Below are 14,716 nucleotides of genomic sequence, written 5' to 3'. Positions count from 1 at the left end.
CCACGCAGACACGGGGAGAATGTGCAAACTCCACACAGACAGTGACCCAAGCCGGGAATCGAACCCAGGTCCCTGCTGCTGTGAGGCAGCAGCACTAACCACTGTGTCACCGTGCCACCCGAAGGCAGTGTTGGAAGCGGTGACCAAAAGCTTGATCAAAGAGCTAAGTTCTGTGGAGAGAGAGAAAGAGGTTTAGTGAGGGAATTCTAGAGTTTCGGGTGAAGTGGGGGCAGCAGAGAAATGTCAGATTCCTCAACACATTCTGCAAGTGAGTAATCACTGTTCCCTCTGCATCCCTTGGAATGACTGATGCCACGTCCCTTCTCTTGCAGGCCGGCCAGCGGAACAGGCCGGATCATCCTTGTGCCCCCTAGACCGACTGGACTCCAGCAGTTCAGAAGACAACTTCTCCAACCCCACCGTGGAAGAGGCGTCACAGCCGTCACCCACACCCGGTACCAGTGCAGTTACAACATGCTGCTGTGCAGAGGGACCTGGGGGTCCTTGTGCATGAGACGCAAAAACCCAGTCTGCAGGTGCAACAGGTGATCAAGAAGGCAAATGGAATGTTGGCCTATATCGCAAGGGGGATAGAATATAAAAGCAGAGATGTCTTGCTGCATCTGTACAGGGCATTGGTGAGGCTGCAGCTGGAATACTGTGTGCAGTATTGGTCCCCTTATTTGTGGAAGGATATATTGGCCTTGGAGGGAGTGCAGAGAAGGTTCACCAGGTTGATACCAGAGATGAGGGGTGTTGACTATGAGGAGAGACTGAGCAGATTGGATTTGTATTCGTTGGAACTTAGAAGGCTGAGGGGGGGATCTTATAGAGACCTATAAGATAATGAAGGGGCTGGATAGGGTAGAGGTGGAGAGATTCTTTCCACTTAGAAAGGAAACTAGAACTAGAGGGCACAGCCTCAAAATAAAGGGGGGTCGGTTTAGGACAGAGTTGAGGAGGAACTTCTTCTCTCAGAGGCTGGTGAATCTCTGGAATTCTCTGCCAACTGAAGTGGTGGAGGCTACCTCGTTGAATATGTTTAAATCACGGATAGATGGATTCCTGATCGGTAAGGGAATTAGGGGTTATAGGGATCAGGCGGGTAAGTGGAACTGATCCACTTCAGATCAGCCATGATCTTACTGAATGGCGGGTCAGGCTCGAGGGGCTAGATGGCCTACTCCTGCTCCTATTTCTTATGTTCTTATGTTCTCACCCCTCAGTGGGTGCACTAAGTGGACAGGCTTCTGGGTACCTCACTGGTGAGCACCTCACAGCTGACGATCCACAGCAGGTGGAGGCAGGGATGTCCCAGGGAACCGGCGCTCGGAGGTATGCTGGAGCCCAGGACTCAGCTGAGCCCCAGGCTGATGATGTGCCCCTGGGCCCGGTTGTCCCACAGCTGCTGGAGCTGCAAAGGCAGAGTCGTGAAACTCAGGAAGGGATGACAGCAGCCCTCCTCGGAGTGCAAGGACAACTGGAGGAGTCCCACTGCCTTCTATCCAAGGAGATGGTGCCGTCACTGCAGCACAATGAGGCCAACACTGTGAGGGTTGCTGCCCACAGTGAAGACCTTGGTGCAGGACATGCATTCCATGGCAGGGGATATCCGTACTATGTCTGCGGGCATGGCTTCATGGTGCAGATACCAGTGGGAATCCACGAGTATTAATGCCAGAGGGCAGCGGGCCTACTGGATCTCACTCCATCCCATGAAGGATCCCAGGGGCCTCCGGATATCCAAAAGATAGAGGATTGGCAGGAGTACAGCCCGGCACCCTCCAGCTAGAGGACCATTGGCATCTTTGGGCCATCTGATACCCCCCTCCCTGTAAGTGATGCAACTCCAGCCCCTAACACCGAGGAGGGAAGCAGTCAAACATCCGTGCTGCCCAAAAGCAGGCCTGGACCCTCAAGATCCTGACCCACCAGGAGACACCCACCAAAGGAATCTCAGACAAAAGGGTGTGGAAGTCAGCAATCCACCCCAACCTCAGCTGTGGATCTTGGGGATATACTGAGACGTAGTGGCAGGGTCAGGAAGATTAAGAAACCATAGGCACTTAGTGGGCATGGGTGAATATGGGCACTGGTGTGGATAGGTCACCATTTTGTTTCAAATGTTTGTCAATAAATTTCGCTTTGTTCACCCACAGAGTCTCCACCCTGTCTGTTCATGTCACCAAGCTTGAGGGGGGTAGCACCACACTCACCCGGTGCCTCATCCCTGTGGAGTGTGAGAATGACAGTGCTATGTCCCTCCCATCCTCTTGCCAGCCCCCACTATGGAAAGGAACTCCCTCAGCTGTGATATGGACAGGAACCCAGGAAGGAGGACACAGGAAGCGCTGCTTACAAATCAGCCTTCACAACCCCTTTAAAGCAAGAGCCCCCCCTCCCCCCACATGAAGGGTAGAAACGGCCTGCAAGTGACCTTCCTGATCTCTCTCCTCAAATGGTGATTTGGGACCCCTGGCCTTGGGTTGAACCTATCCATGTCCCACGAGTCCTCTCTGGTGCCCTATGAGCAGTGCACAGCGCAGAGCGTGCTTCTGCCTGAGCGCTCCGAAACACCCCCTCAGAGGCGAAGGTTCACGCTTCTGTAGACCTGTTGTAAATGGCACCGGTGTGATATCACGCCAGCGCCTGCTGAATATCCGGTGTGGGGGGGATGCCCTGGAAAGGGTGCTCGCTAATGACAAGCTAATGCATTAAACCGAACATTCTGTGGTCCCGAGGTGTGTTTCGTACCACTCCACCGGCGAGGAGATCAGAACTTGGAAACTCTCTGGCGCGAATTGCATTCTCTGGATTTTGAGCGTGCGTCAATTGGAGCGTTGTAGGTTTTTACAGAGATAGAAATTAATAGAAAAATTAACCGAATATAGCAAGTGGACAGAAGTGACAGGTGACACCCAGGTTCCATGCTCAGAAGTCAAAGGTTAGAGGTCACCTAGTCACCACTTTTCAATCCATCCTCTCTCTTACTCTAAGTCATGCAAAGTAGAATGTAATAATAAAGAGGCTACATGTTAAATTGCCAGGACTCCGAGCACACATGATCATATGTCCACTGTCATAATCTGTACAATGCATTCCTGCAGGAATCTTGAACAGGAAGGATTTACTGACGGTGTCCCTGTTTAAAAATAAAATCATTCAGAAGCAGCGTATTAGACATGGTCAAATGTTCCTTTGTTCAATTTAATGTTCCACACCGGCTCAATGTTCTAGTGCTAGGGGAGAAAGCGAGAATGTGGCATTGAGATCGAGGATCTACCATGATTATGTTGAATGGTGGAGCAGGCTTGAGGGGCCGAATGGCCTCCTCCTGCCCCTAGTTCCAATGTTTCTAGACCTGCCAGGACTGGATCCAGCCTGTGCAAGATGTCATTTGGTTCCAACAATGCTATTTCATATGTTTTGGTCATATCCAATGCTGTGTTCCGTGTTCTCAACTTTTTCATACATGTGTGGCAAATCTATTGATATTAATCCTATTATTGGTACTGTCCCTGATCATAGAATCCCTACAGTGCAGAAGGAGGTCCTTCAGCCCATCAAGCCTGCACCGACAACAATCCCGCCCAGGCCCTATCCCACATATTTACCCTACTAATCCCCCTGACGCGAAAGGGCAATTTAGCATGGCCAATCAACCTAACCTGCACATCTTTGGACTGTGGGAGGAAACCGGAGCACCCGGAGAAAGCCCACGCAGACATGGGGAGAACGTGCAAACTCCACACAGGCAGTAACCCAAGGCCAGAATTGAACCCAGGTCCCTAGCGCCCTGAGGCCGCAATGTACCACCATGCCGCCCCAGATAGCTGTAGATCATTATAAGTCAGATGCCTTAACCTTTGCCTCAATGCTTGCACATCACCTCATCTTGTTCATTTGGAAGTCTGTGGCTCCACCCTGACACTTGCAAAGATGATAACATTCCTCAAATTTGAAAAGGTTAAAAATACCTTACGCAGATCAATTTTAAAAATTGATTCTGTCTGGCAACCATTCATTGTTTTAGCAATCTTTCTTTTTCCTCAACGAGGTGAACAATTTTGCCTAATCACCCATTTTTTCCCTTTGTTTCTTTTTTCACCCCCTCTTCTTCCAACTTTTTCCTGGCCTATATTTTATGCACGGTAAGAGTTTTAACAACACCAGGTTAAAGTCCAACAGAGGGGGTGGGTGGGTGGTGGGGTGGGGGGGTGGGGGGGGGGTGGGGGGTGTGGGGGGGGGCGGGTGGGGGGGGTGTGGGGGGGGGTGGTATGGGTGGGGGTTTGGGGGGGTGGGGTGGGGGTTTGGAGGGGTGGGGTGGGGGTGGGGGGGGTAGTGGGGTGGGGGTGGGGGGGTGGTGGGATGGGGGGGAGGTGGGGGGGGTGTGGTGGGGGGGTGTTGGGGTGGGGGTGGTGGGGTGGGGGGGGTGGTGGGGTAGTGGGGGTGGGGGTGGGGGTGTGGGTGGGAGGGGAGGGGGGACGCTCTGTTTGTGGGTTTGGTCTGTGTGGGTGTTTTTCTGTCTTTGCTATATCTTTTTTTCTCTGTGGGTGTAGTTTGGCCTCTTTGAAGCCCACTCTCTCTCTCATATCTTATTCTGCTAACGAGGTGAAGCAGAGAGGTAGGTTATTGGAATTGCTGGGGCTTATCGCCCAAGTTGATGCCACATAGGCTGTGGGCCTGTCCCCAGCGATATATAAGGATCATTTACTACTACAGGTGGAGTTTGAGACCTTGTCCTTGCGTCAAGCGGAAGAGATGCTGTTCAAATCTAAGTATACACACTATGAGCATGGGGACAAGTGAAGCAAGGTACTAGCTCATCAGCTGCACCAATTCTCCGCCAAAAGCCTAATACCACAAATGCAGACTCCCAATGGAATCTCTACTGATCCACAGCGAATCAATGAACTGTTTAGGGACTTTTACTCCACTCTCTATAGCTTGGAGAGTACCGTCAATGAGGCGGACTTTCAGGAGTTCTTTGGGGCACTGAATCTCCCTGTGGTGGACAGGGGAGAGGCCGCGGCACTGGAGAAACTAATCAACGTTGAAGAAATTGTTGGGGCGGCCAGAACTATGCCGAGTGGGAAATGTCTGGGACCAGAGGGGTACCCCATTGAATTTTACAAATATTTTATGGCTAAGTTGGCTCCCCTGCTACTGCACATGATCAATGAATCATATAAGAACCGCTCTCTCCCACAGACTTTGAGTTAAGCGACAATTTCGCTTATCCTTAAAAAGAATAAGGACCCGCAAATCTGCAGCTCTTGCAGACCGATCTCATTGCTGAATGTGGATCTCAAACTGATCTCTAAAATTCTGGCCATTCGCTTGGAGGACATTCTGCCCCCTATCATCCCGCCTGACCAGACTGGGTTCATTAAAAAGGTCTCCAGACAGGACCACCAGTGAGATTCTGTTGCTGTGTGGGAGCATTTCAGCGGTCACGGGCATTCAGCCTCTGATCTTCGGGTAAGCGTTCTCCAAGGCGGCCTTCACGACACACAACAGCGCAGAGTCGCTGAGCAGAAACTGATAGCCACATTCCGCACACGAGGACGGCCTAAACCGGGATTTTGGGTTTATGTCACACTCTCAGTAACCCCCACAGCTTGCCTCCTGGACTTGCAGAATCTCACTGGCTGTCCTGTCTGGAGACAATACACATCTCTTTAACCTGTGCTTAATGCTCCCTCCACTCACATTGTCTGTATCTTTAAGACCTGGTTGGCTGTAGAGATTCGCATTCTAATCAGTATTCTGTAACTTGATTTTGTGTCTCTGTTTGCACTGTTTGAGAGCAGATTTCCACTCCACCTGACGAAGGAGCAGCACTCTGAAAGCTAATGGCATTTGCTACAAAATAAACCTGTTGGACTTTAACCTGGTGTTGTTAAAACTCTTAATTCATTAAAAATAGACATATGTACTCGAATATTCGGCAGCTGTTTAACATTATGTATGTGCCTGTCACCACCAAGCTACCAGAGATGTTAATCTCACTGGATGCTGAAAAAGCGTTTGATCAGGCGGAATGGGATTATTTATTTTATGCTCTCGGGAGATTTGGGTTTGGCCCAAAACTCATCTCCTGGATCAAAATACTGTACTCGCCCATCTAGCGTCGGTCCGGACAAACAATGTGCATTCAGCTTTTTTCCCTTTGTCCCTGGGCACTAGGCAAGGATGGCCCCTCTCCCCCCCCCTGTTATTTACCATTGCTATTGAACGTCTTTCTGCGGCAAACGAGTGGTGGGGATGGGTCAGGAGGGAATCGAGCGGAGAGTATCACTGTATGCGGACGACCTACTATTGTATGTCTGCGACCCGTCCAACTCGATTTCCGAAGTCTTATCTATACTGGAGAGGTTTGGCCATATTTTGGAGTACAAGCTTAACTTGAATGAGTGAACTCCTTTCTTTGAATGCAGCAGCTCGTAACCTCCCGCTCCACAAGATGGAGCCTTTCAAGATGGTCACTAGGCAGTTTACTTATTTGGGAGTGCAAGTGACTAGCAAATTTAGTGGGCTCTTTGGAACTAACTTTGTTCCACTCATGGGGCGGACGGAACAGGACATCTAACGTTGGTCCATCCTCCCGTTATCGTTAGTGGGCTGTATCAATGCGGTGAAGATGAACATACTACCTAAGTTTTTATATCTCTTTCAACGCATCCCAGTCTTCACCTCCAAATCCTTTTTACACAGACTTGATTGGCTTATTTCAAGCTTTGTCTGGAAGAGGAAGAAAACAAGAATGCGGAGGACAGTCTTGCAAAGCCCTAAACGGGACGGGGGGTATGAGATTGCCAAATTTTCTATTTTATTATTGGGCAGCCAATATAAGAACGGTTGTGTGTTGGGTGCAGAGAGAGAGGCAACAGGAGGTTCCTTGTTGGTTGCAGTTAGAATCCTCTTCCTGTGCTCCATCTTCCCTGGCTGCCTTGATATATTCCCCAATAAATTTTCTCTCCACCCAGTATACTAGGAGTGCACTTGTCAAGTTAACTCTTAGAATTTGGACGCAATTTAGACACCACTTTGGGTTTCAGACCTAGTCGCTGGCCTCCCCAGTATCGGCTAACCCTTTTTTTCCTCCGTCTGTTTTGGATGGTGCCTTCAACATATGGGTCAAGCACGGGATCAGAACATTCTGGAACTTCTATGTGGACGGCGTGTTTGTATCATTCCAGCAGGTGGTGGATAAGTTTGCTTTACCTGCAACACACTCTGATTTGATTTGATTTATTATTGTCACATGTATTAACATACAGTGAAAAGTACTGTTTCTTGCGCACTATACAGACAAAGCATACCGTTCATAGAGAAGGAAACAAGAGAGTGCAGAATGTAGTATTACAGTCATAGCTAGGGTGTAGAGAAAGATCAACTTAATGCAAGGTAGGTCCATTCAAAAGTCTGACAGCAGTAGGGAAGAAGCTGTTCTTGAGTCAGTTGGTATGTGACCTCAGACTTTGTATCTTTTTCCTGATGGAAGAAGGTGGAAGAGAGAATGTCCGGGGTGCATAGGGTCCTTAATTATGCCGGCTGCTTTGCTGAGGCAGCAGGAAGTGTAGGCAGAGTCAATGGATGGGAGGCTGGTTTGAGTGATGGATTGGGCTACATTCACAACCTTTTGCAGTTTCTTGCGGTCTTGGGCAGAGCAGGAGCCATACCAAGCTGTGATACAACCAGAAAGAATGCTTTCTATGGTGCATCTGTAAAAATTGGTGAGAGTTGTGGCTGACATGCCAAATTTCCTTAGTCTTCTGAGGCATTGGTGGGCTTTCTTAACTATAGTATCGGGATGGGGGGACCAGGACCATAAGACCATAAGACATAGGAGCGGAAGTAAGGCCATTCGGCCCATCGAGTCCACTCCACCATTCAATCATGGTTGATTTCAACTCCATTTACCCGCTCTCTCCCCATAGCCCTTAATTCCTCGAGAAATCAAGAATTTATCAATTTCCGTCTTGAAGACGCTCAACGTCTCGGCCTCCACAGCCCTCTGTGGCAATGAATTCCACAGACCTACCACCCTCTGGCTGAAGAAATTTCTCCTCATCTCTGTTCTAAAGTGACACCCTTTTATTCTAAGGCTGTGCCCCCGCGTCCTAGTCTCCCCTGCTAATGGAAACAACTTCCCTACGTCCATCCTATCTAAGGACAAGTTGTTGGTGATCTGGACACTAAAAACTTGAAGCTCTTGACCCTTTCTACTTTGTCCCCGTTGTTGTAGACAGGGGCGTGTTCTCCTTTATTCATCCTGAAGTCAATGACAATCTCCTTCATTTTGTTGACATTGAGGGAGAGATTATTGTTGCCGCACCAGTTCACCAGATTCTCTATCTCATTCCTGTACTCTGTCTCGTCATTGTTTGAGATCCGACCCATCACGGTGGTGTCGTCAGCAAATATTTGCAAATTCGAGACTTTGTGTGTCGGGCTGACCCCCAATTTCCGACGCTCCCACCTCGTACCTCCATTGACATCTTCTTAGTGCCTTCTATTACTGTGCGTGGTATCATTTCTGTTCTTTATTCTCAAATTCTGTCCCAACAAAACTCTCTATCAATGGTTAAATCTTTATGGGAACATGATCTGGGGGAGGAGTTCTCGGAGGAGGATTGGGACATGGGGCTGCATCGAGTACACTCCTCCTCAATTTGTGCCAAGCTGCGTGTGATACAGTGTAAACTCCTTCACGGAGCATATCTAACTTGGGTTAGACTCTCTAGAATGTACCCAGGCACAAGCCCCATTTGTGAACGGTGCCGGGAAGCTCCCGCTACCCTCTTACATATGTTCTGGGCTTACCCATCACTGTATAACTACTGGATATGGATATTTGAGATGATTGCGGCAATGCTAGATCGGGACATAAGTGCATCCCCCCAGGCTGCCCTGTTTGGTGTCGTGCCTTTAAATCTGCCGCTGCCGAAATTCCAAGTGGATTTTGTAGCTTTCATTACACTCCTGGCAAGACGACTAATCCTGTTTAGGTGGAAATCAGGTGCACGCCCAACACACTCTCAGTGGGTGAAGGAGGTGGTGGATATCATTAAGCTGGAGAAAATGAGGTGCCGCTACATGGGTCCACTGCTAGGTTCTATAAGACCTGGCAACCATTTATAGCGTATGTTGGGACGCTGCAGTTGGAGCCGGGCAAGTAGATACCCAATGGCCCCAGGACCCCGGATGCTCCCATATAAACCCCCCTCCCCCGATTGGTGGCCCTTTACCTGAGTTCACCCGCCCACCCTGCCAAGGTGTGAGGACTTTTCTTTTTTCACTATAAGACCATAAGACATAGGAGCAGAATTAGGCCACTCGGCCCATCAAGTCTGCTCCGCCATTCAATCATGGCTGATACTTTTTTCATCCCCATTCTCCTGCCTTTTCCCCATAAGCCCCGATCCCCTTATTAATCAAGAACCTATTTATATCTATCTTAAAGACACTCACTCCCTCTCACTCTCTTTCTTCTCTCTCCTTCACTGTCTCTCTCTCTTTTCTCCGCTCGCTAGTTTATAGCCTGGGCTGTTTGGGCACTCAGTTGGTTCTCCAGCGGCGTGCCTCTGCCTATTTGTTTTTATATTATTACCATCATTACCGGTGTAATTAGACGGGACTTGGGTGGGGTGGGGGCTGGGGGTACCAGGGGCTTGTCGCCTGGCCACGGGGAGCCCTGTGTCCAGTCACGTTGGAATGTACTCGCTGTGTGGATCTGTATCTGTGTCTGTTTGCTACGTAAAATATAAAAACATTTTCAATAAACATATAAAAACAAAAGAATTTTATAAGTCTCTATGAGATCCCCTGTCATGCGTCTGAACTCCAGCGAAAATGATCCTTATCAGGATGTTGCCTGGCATGGAGGGCACTGAGGAGAGGTTGGAGAAACTTGGTTTGTTCTCACTGGAACGACTGAGGTTGAGGGGCGACCTGATAGAAGTCTACAAGATTATGATGGGCATGGACAGAGTGGATAATCAGAAGCTTTTTCCCAGGGTGGAAGAGTCAATTACTCGGGGGTACAGGTTTAATGTGCGAGGGGCAAGGTTTAAAGGAGATGTACGAGGCAAGTCTTTTACACAGAGGGTGGTGGGTGCCTGGAACCCGCTGCCGGGGGAGGTAGTGGAAGCAGATACAATAGTGACTTTTAAGGGGCGTCTGGACAAATACATGAATAGGATGGGAATAGAGGGATATGGTCCTCAGAAGGGTAGGGGGCTTTAGTTCGGTCGGGCAGCATGGTCGGTGCAGGCTTGGAGGGCCGAAAGACCTGTTCCTGTGCTGTAATTTTCTTTGTTCTTTGTAACCTAGTCAATCTCTCCTCAGTCCCGCCATCCCCGGAATCAGCTTGGTAAACACACCTTGGTGGTGATGGTATGCTGCTTTCTTGAACCACTGCAGTCCCTGTGGTACACCCACAATGCTGTTAGGGAGGGAGTTCCAGGATTTTGACCCAGCGACAGTGAAGGAACGGCGATATATTTCCAAGTCAGCGAGGTGAGTGACTTGGGGGGGGAACTTCCAGTTGGTGGTGTTCCCACTGCATTTTGCAGCAAACCACAGGCAAACCTCCCCATTCATCAGAGGACCAATGTCATTCAACACTGGCCAAAGCCAGGGTTAAGGAGCTGGCCTTTGACAGTGGTGGGCTCAGGGGCTGAGTCAAGAGCTCAAGTTGACCAGCAGAGCAGGCTTATTCTGCCGGGTGATTTATCCTGGTCTGGTGGGGCGGGTTGGGAGGTATTGTGTCTACCGGTTTGCAATGAACGGAATAAAGAGAGCTTCCTGAAATGACAATTTACAACAATAGTGATGTAGTTAAATTAGAAACCGATAGCAGTGCAATGGGATTTCAGCCACATGTTACACAGATCAACAAACTGACGTATCCGGGCGTTGTAATTCTCCAGGAGTTCGCACTCGGGCTCCTCCCTCCCGAGACATCTGTTCTGAAGCTGCAACTTCTCAAGTCACTCACACCCTCAGCTGCTGGGAGTTCCAGGAACGCTGAAGTCCACCGATTAAGGTAAGTGCAGCATCGGTAATTCTATCAGTAGAAGAAGCAGGTTAGGCAACAGGAGGCTTGTAAGTGTTTGGGTAAAGCAGTGCGAGGCATTTCTGAACCTTTACTGTCGCTGGGAGCTGGCTGCAAAGACACCACTCTATCAATCAAAAGACCACTCAGCGAGCTTGGGGGGCGAAAGGAAATGGGAAACTGTCTGACACTGCGGTGTCCCAGTTTTAAACTTACGCATGTTTCAGTAAATCACAGACAGAGGAGTGGAAAGGTGGAGTGTTGAAACAGTACACGGGTTTATTGTATGGAATAAGGCTCCTCTTTAAATTGATACAAACTCTAGATATGTAAAATTCCGGAAATGAAAAAAAATGTGCAAAATCCCAGAACAAAATGCAAAATAACCGAGATGTAAATATAGACACACACCTGCAGCTTATGAGCGTTGTAAATTGGAACCCCGGTGTGTGTGTGTGTTGGTGAGGTAGTGTAAACTGGAACCCCGGTGTGTGTGTGTTGGTGAGGTAGTGTAAACTGGAACCCCGGTGTGTATCTTCCTGAGTGTACTTTAGAATCACTGTAGATGTGCTGTTCTGTATGTTATGGGATTGCTGAAGAAGCTTCCATTGTCACACTGACATCAGCTTTTCTTTTAAGTGTGCATGCATTAGCATTTACCTTTCTACTTGACTAAACCACTCTTGACACAGTTGTCCTCCATGATAACTTACCGGGTTCAAATAAGGATACTACACGGTGTTGGAGATAACGTATTTAACACAGAGGATTGATTAGCTAAGTGGAAGCAGAGTGGGGATAAATGGGTCTTTTTCAGGTTGGCAAGATGTGATGAGTGGAGGGTCACAGGGATCAGTGATGAGGCCTCATCTATTAACAAGCTATATCAATGACTTGGATGATGGGACTGAATGGTTGAGATGTTTGCTGATGATACAAAGTTTGGTGGGAAGGTAAGTTGTGTAGAGGAAATAAGGGGTGGGATTTTCTGGCCACACTCTCCATGAAACCGAAAAATCCCGCCAGAGGACAATGGACCTTTCCATGGTCTGCCCCTCATCCGCTCCAATTCCTGTGGCAGGCGGAATGGGAAAATTCACCCCAAGGAGTCTGCAAAGTGACAAGATGGGTTAAGTGATTGGGCAAATATTTGTCAAAGTATACTGTGGGAAAATGTGAACTTGTCCACTTTGCATGAAGAATAGAATATTATTTAAATAGAGAGAGATTGCAGAACTCCTGAGGGACAGAGAATGATCCATGTTGTCCCGATCAGATATGCAGATACAGCAAGTGGTAGCAAGGTAAATGGAATACTGTGTATTGCAAGGGGAATGGAATCTAAAAGGAGGCATGTTTTGCTACAGTTGTTCAGGGTATTATTGAGAACTCATCTGGAGTACTGTGTACAATTTTGCTCTCCTTATTTAAGAAAGGATATAAATGCATTAGAAGCAATTCGGAGGAGGTTCACTTGACTGATACCTGGGATGAGGAAAGGTTGGACAGATTGGTCCTATATCCACTGGAGTATCAGAAGAATTAAGGTGATATTGACACATAATAAATCCTGAGGGGACTTGACAGGGTAGATGTTGAGAGAACTTTTACCCCCTTGTGGAGGGGACTAGAACAAGAGAACACAGTTTAAAAATAAAGGGTCTCCCATTTAAGATGGAGATGAGAAGAATTGTTTTCTCTCAGGGTTATGAATCTTTGGAATTCTCTTCCCCAGAGAGCTGTGGAGGCAGAGGTAAATAGATTCTTGACCTGGGAGTCAAGGAGTATCGGGGGTAGGCAGAATGTGGAGTTGAGTTCACAGTCTGATTAGCCATGATCTTATTGAATGGCAGAGCAGGCTTGAGGGGCCGAATGGCCCACTCTTGTTCCTAATTTGTATGTTTATAAATGTTTATTTATTATTCACAAGTAGGCTTACATTAACACTGCAATGAAGTTATTGTGAAATCCCCGAGTCGCCACACTCCGGCACCTGTTCGGGTACACTGAGGGAGAATTTAGCATAGCCAATACACCTAACCAGTGCATCTTTCCAACTGTGGGAGGAAACTGGAGCACCTGGAGGAAACCCACGTAGACACGGGGAGAATGTGCAAACTTCGCACAGAGAGTGACCCAAGCCGGGAATCAAACCCGGGCCCCTGGCACTGTGAGGCAGCAGTACTAGCCACTCTGCTGTATAAGGTTCTTACAAGTTAATTCCTTCCCTGGGCCACAACAAGTTCCTCCCTCTAAAGTTCCCCGTACAATCAACAGGCTTGGAAAACACAGGGCTGCCATCGATTAGTGGCTTCTTCACCTTGTGTCCCTGACCTTGTTTTGGCCTCAGTATGGTGTCGATGACAATGAATATGGTGGAGCAGAGGGCAAGAAGAAAGAGTTGGTGCACGCTAGCCCTTCACTGAGGTTTGCGAATATCAGAAAGCAGCAATGAGGTTTGAGGAGAAACACAAGAGGCCTACACATTCGGCATAGTGGGTGACCCCTGAGCCTGATGCACAATGCAGCAGCACAGAACAGACTTCTGTGGAATGAATAGAGCAATTTATTGAAGTCAAACATGAAACACTGAGGGAAAATGTGCAGGGGGAGCCAACCACAGTGAGAGTTTGTCCAGTAGTGAAACTGGAACTTGTTGAACAGAACTCCAATGAACAGTTTTTGTTCCTCTGCTGTGCCACTGGACACAGAGGGTCAGAGGTGGCTTCTGGCCTTGTTATCTGTTCCATACCAAGGGAAGTGGAGTTGAAGTCAAAGACTTGCCCTGTGATTGGATGAACTGAGCCCGCAATCTAACTGGTTGAAATGTTTACAATGGTTTGTTTGAACGGTTTTAGTTTGCCCTCTGTGTCCCATTCAATGAGCTGCGTAGAATCACAAAGATATGGGGCATCGGGAAGTCATTCAGCCCCTTATGCTCTTGCTCGTTCTTTGTGAAAGAGTTGGCCAGTTAGTCTGAAAATCCCATTGTTGCCCTAGGGGGACTGCAGTTTTCTCCCCTACCCAATTCCTGTTTGAATATTGCGATTGAATCTGCTTCACCCTCCTTTCAAACCTTGCGTTCCTGAACATCATAACTCGCTGTGTAAAACCTGGCTGTACCCTCGATCCTTGGCTCAGTTTGAACCATCTGCCAATGGAAATAGTTACTCCTTATTCACTCTATCAAAAGGCAGGAGAATGGGGATGAGAAAAATATCAGCCATGATTGAATAGCGGAGCAGACTCGATGGGCCAAGTGGCCTAATTATGCTCCTATGTCTTATGGTCTTACGGTCCAACACCTCATAATTTTGAATATCTCTATTAAATCACATCTCTACTCCAAGGAGCAGCACACCAACTTCTCTTGTCTCTCTACATACCTGAAATATACATTTCCTTCTGAGCAGTACAGCCTTTAAACCAGCACAGCATCTCTTTTATTAATTAAACTAGCGTCGCCTAGACCCCCAACCTCCGCCATGACCCAGAGCTCAAGCTCTCCCTCTGCTGGAACTGATACAACCCGATCTCCACAAGTTCCTTGTTAGCCTCCTCCTTTCATAACCTCGATTTCAGTCAGGGCTCCATTGCCCACGTTCTCTCGGTGCTGTCCTTGGCGTTTGGGGTGGCACGGTAGCACAGTGGTTA

General features: G+C 48.3%; 1 protein-coding gene across 1 annotated transcript in view; it reads left to right on the top strand.

Moving 5' to 3' along the window:
- Positions 1 to 10,959: 10,959 nt before the first annotated feature.
- Positions 10,960 to 14,716, top strand: part of kank3 (KN motif and ankyrin repeat domains 3) — a 110,309-nt gene continuing 106,552 nt past the window's right edge. Inside the window, exon 1 of the mRNA XM_078198433.1 lies at positions 10,960 to 11,053. The gene's annotated coding sequence lies outside the window, so the exon portion shown is untranslated. The remainder of the gene's footprint in view (positions 11,054 to 14,716) is intronic.

This window comes from Mustelus asterias, chromosome 26, assembly GCF_964213995.1.
Source record: "Mustelus asterias chromosome 26, sMusAst1.hap1.1, whole genome shotgun sequence".
NCBI classification, from domain to species: Eukaryota; Metazoa; Chordata; class Chondrichthyes; order Carcharhiniformes; family Triakidae; genus Mustelus; species Mustelus asterias.
This window is presented reverse-complemented; position numbering and strand designations above follow the sequence as displayed.